This window comes from Anopheles arabiensis (assembly GCF_016920715.1).
Source record: "Anopheles arabiensis isolate DONGOLA chromosome X unlocalized genomic scaffold, AaraD3 X_pericentromeric_contig0029, whole genome shotgun sequence".
In the NCBI taxonomy this organism is placed as follows: Eukaryota; Metazoa; Arthropoda; class Insecta; order Diptera; family Culicidae; genus Anopheles; species Anopheles arabiensis.
In genome coordinates, this window is record NW_024412107.1 from 222,501 (window position 1) to 226,806 (window position 4,306).

Sequence of the window (4,306 nt, forward strand, 5' to 3'; positions counted from 1 at the left end):
GGGCACATACCTAGGGAATGTACTTTACGTACTTGGACTTTGTCCAAGAATGGTGTCCGCGACGGTCGGGCACTGCGACGCAATAACCAAATCCTAGGATTGTAACTTTAGTGTGCACAAACATAAACATTAACGCGTTCGCTCGGGCTGCGCCGTCCGTGTTGAACACAAATGTGGGTGATTATATGCGTGGAGGGACAAAACATACGAGGAGGAGACAGTTTTCTGCACGATGTGCACAGAGCTCATTTCGTCGTCCCGGGCGAATGGAAAACACAAACATCGCGAGTATCGTTCTAGGTTTCTGTCTATAAAAGGGCAGGCCAAAAGGTGACCGGTTGAGATAAGCATTTTAAGCATACAAACACTTTATTGGAACTTTTGATACAAAAACAAGGTACGTACATGTAGGTTGTACCAACATGGACATCTATGAACGCGTACGCTCGGGCTGCGCCCTCCGTCTTGTACTTTCCCTGATCGGTACACAGTTTTGGTGCACTGCTATTCCGACCGGCAACTTGTACCAACATATACATCCATGAACGCGTACGTAGTGTACTTTCCCTGATCGGTACACACTGTTGGTGCACGGCATAAGAAAAGAGCTAAAATGGTCAAACTCAATCCATTTCAACAATAGATAGTCGATAGTAGCTGTGCCGATGAAGTAGGGCACGATGCAAGTTAATGTTGTTTAATGAATAACATGTCCGCCATACATTTCAGTACAAAATTGCTCGGTCAGACCTACAAAGTGCTATATCTCGAATACGAGGCGTCGGACTGGGGGTTGTAGAACAATTTTAAGTTCGTCTAATGATTCTACATCCGATTCTGGATAGCGGTTTTTTGACCACTTTTCAATATTTTGTGACACCCCGAACCTAGGGGCAGCTCCCTAGCTTTTTTCAAAATGTGCACCGATCGGGCCGGAGAGCTCGTGTGGCTCAAAACATGTTTTTCGCTAAAACACCTCAAAACGTGTCGAGAACGCACCCTAGCTCTTGTTTTTCAAAAGTTATGGCCATTTAAAGTGAGGTGGTTTTTGCTTCAAAATAGCTATTTTACCCGTCCCTATGGCCATGCTTTAAATTTTCACGAAAATGCCAGGTCAGACCTAGGGCGGGCCATATCTTGAATACTAAACGTCGCAGACATTGGTCGTAGAACAATTTTAAGTTCGTCTAATGATTCTACATCCGATTCTGGATAGCGGTTTTTTGACCACTTTTCAATATTTTGTGACACCCCGAACCTAGGGGCAGCTCCCTAGCTTTTTTCAAAAAATGTGCACCGAACGGGCCGGAGAGCTCGTGTGGCTCAAAACATGTTTTTCGCTAAAACACCTCAAAACGTGTCGAGAACGCACCCTAGCTCTTGTTTTTCAAAAGTTATGGCCATTTAAAGTGAGGTGGTTTTTTGCTTCAAAATAGCTATTTTACCCGTCCCTATGGCCATGCTTTAAATTTTCACGAAAATGCCAGGTCAGACCTAGGGCGGGCCATATCTTGAATACTAAACGTCGCAGACATTGGTCGTAGAACAATTTTAAGTTCGTCTAATGATTCTACATCCGATTCTGATAGCGGTTTTTGACCACTTTTCAATATTTTGTGACACCCCGAACCTAGGGCAGCTCCCCAGCTTTTTTCAAAAATGTGCACCGAGCGGGCCGGAGAGCTCTGTGTGGCTCAAAACATGTTTTCGCTAAAACCCCTCAAAACGTGTAAGGAACGCACCCTAGATGATAAAAAGTGCAATCAGAATGTCAATCGACAACTTTGTTGGGGGTACCATTTTTACTCTACGCTAGTAGCTTAGGCGCGCCAACAGCGCTTTCCTTTCGGGTTCCCATTTTTGCCCTCCTGGGATTATGATCATTTGCTCATTGCCTACTATAGGAGGGTACTTGCTACGAGGTCAAACATGAAGATTGCACCAAATCGTAGTTTTTACCTCTATTTAGTCGTAGGAGCATATTTGCAGTGGCAGGGTCATTAAGCCCCCGTTTGGGTCATACGTCCCTCCGCGATAAAAATCGTCGCATGCCCATAGTCCGAACTAATGAAGCAAAAGTGGTGTCTGGTGGGCTCTGCCGATGATTTTAACCTATGATTTTGAGCTTCCACCCTATAAAAACGTTCCTGAGCAGTACATCACGGGTCTACGGACCCAAAGACTTCGTCGTGATGGTTTCTAGTAAAAAGTTGTAACAGCTGGGTTTTGAATACGCGTATATTAACCATTGCTTGAAACTAAGCTTCGTTGTCTTTAAACTCTGCAAGACCAATCGAACTCTTAGGAAACCCGAAGGATTCACGCTAGCTCGATGAGCTATTATGGGTAGTGGTGCATGATCTGCGTTCCTTGGATCTAATCCAATGAATAAATTTATGAGGGTATATATGGTGCAGGGCACAAAGCGTGATGAAACCGGTCTCCCTACCAAATGTGGCATATTTTTTCCCTGAGAGCGAAGCTCAGACCCACGTAGGGGAGAGCGAAGTGGAACTTAAATGTTCTATGCAGCAAATGTTCGCCATGCGGATAAACAAGTTGGAATAGTTCAATGTAGTGTAATGCAAACACGAATCGCAATAACGATACGGGACCCAGAAGCAATTCTGGCGGAATCCCTCGGGGAGTGGTGAGTTGATATAAATTAGAGGTGAAAGTCCGTTGTTCAAGCTCCGGCTCGGCAGCCGATACGAGGTTCCTGTTGGGCTTTGTACATCGCGCAGAGGCGCCGTTCGGTTCTAGCAATGATTCCCGCCACCATGTTCCATGCGTGCAGAGATCCGTTAGAGCTCGTTCAATGTGTCCCGCCGATTACGAAAAGTCCAACAGTTGACCAAGTTGGGGTGCGTCAAGTAAACGCGCAGAGATGCCGTTCGGTTTAGAGCAATGTCTCCCGTATCACGTTGGAGTTCTTCCACTAGTGCAGAGAGATCGCTGAACCGTTCAATGTGTCCCGTCGTGGTGTGCTTGTACCGAACACTTAGGATACACCATGCTTTGTTGGTTTGGGATAGGAGTGGTCGCGCAACTGCTCCACGCCGCAAAGTGCCAGTTCGGATTGAAGGTCAACTTTAGCCGTTCAATGCATCAGTCGGTGGGTGTTCAGATGGCATCACAACTTCCCTAGGTGCTTAAGTTGGTTGGGTTGTAAAACATGTGCACATGCGCAGAGTATCGCGTACTCCAGCAAAGTCTCCCGTCACGGTGGTTATGAATGAGTTCCATTCAGCAGAGAGATCGTTAGTGCAATGTGTACCAGTCGATGTGTCGTACCGAATACAACCCCGCTTAGAGGCCCGTCGCTCGAAGAGGACAAGCAAGAGTGCGCAGAGTGCCGTACTGGCCTAGCAATGTCTCCAGACAGACGTAGGAACACCCGACGCAGTGCAGAGAGTAGATCCGCTAGCCATGTGCAATGCATCCGACGTTGTCTGCTTGTGCAGTCTATCGAGTGGCGCCAACGACGCTCCGGCGTCACAGAACAAATCTCGGTGGTCACGGGGGACTTTGCGCCTCGCGTGATCAAGAGTGTAGTTCGTGTTCAAGCAATTGACTCGAATTCTGGTTGATCCTACCAGTGATATACGCTCGTCTCAAAGGTTAAGCCATGCATGTCTAAGCACAAGCTTCCTAGAAAGTGAAACCGCATAAGGCCCAGTATGTAGCCATAATTTACAAGATCCTCATCCAAACAGTTACTTGGATAACTGTGGAAAAGCCAGAGCTAATACATGCATTATGCCGGGACTGTTGGCCTCCGGGTCGGCGGAACTGGTGCACTTATTAGTTAAACCAATCGCCTCCGGGCGCTTTGAGTTGAAATCTGATAAGGATGCCGATCGTACGGTCGCTTGCGACTGACGACAGATCTTTCAAATGTCTGCCCTATCAACTATTGATGGTAGTGTAGAGGACTACCATGGTTGCGACGGGTAACGGGAATCAGGTTCGATTCCGGAGAGGGAGCCTGAGAAATGGCTACCACATCCAAGGAAGGCAGCAGGCGCGTAAATTACCCAATCCCGGCACGGGGAGGTAGTGACGAGAATAACACATGGACCTCTAACGATGGTCCATAATTGGAATGAGTTGAGCATAAACTTTTGCACAGATCAAGTGGAGGGCAAGTCTGGTACAGCAGCCGCGGTAATTCCAGCCCACTAGCGTATATATTAAAGTTGTTGCGGTTAAAAACGTCTGAAGTTGATACCCCGTCCAGACTCGCGTCCGTCGCGGGCGCCCGGCCTCTCGGTTGGGACCGTCCGTGTACGCGCCGCGGCTGCGA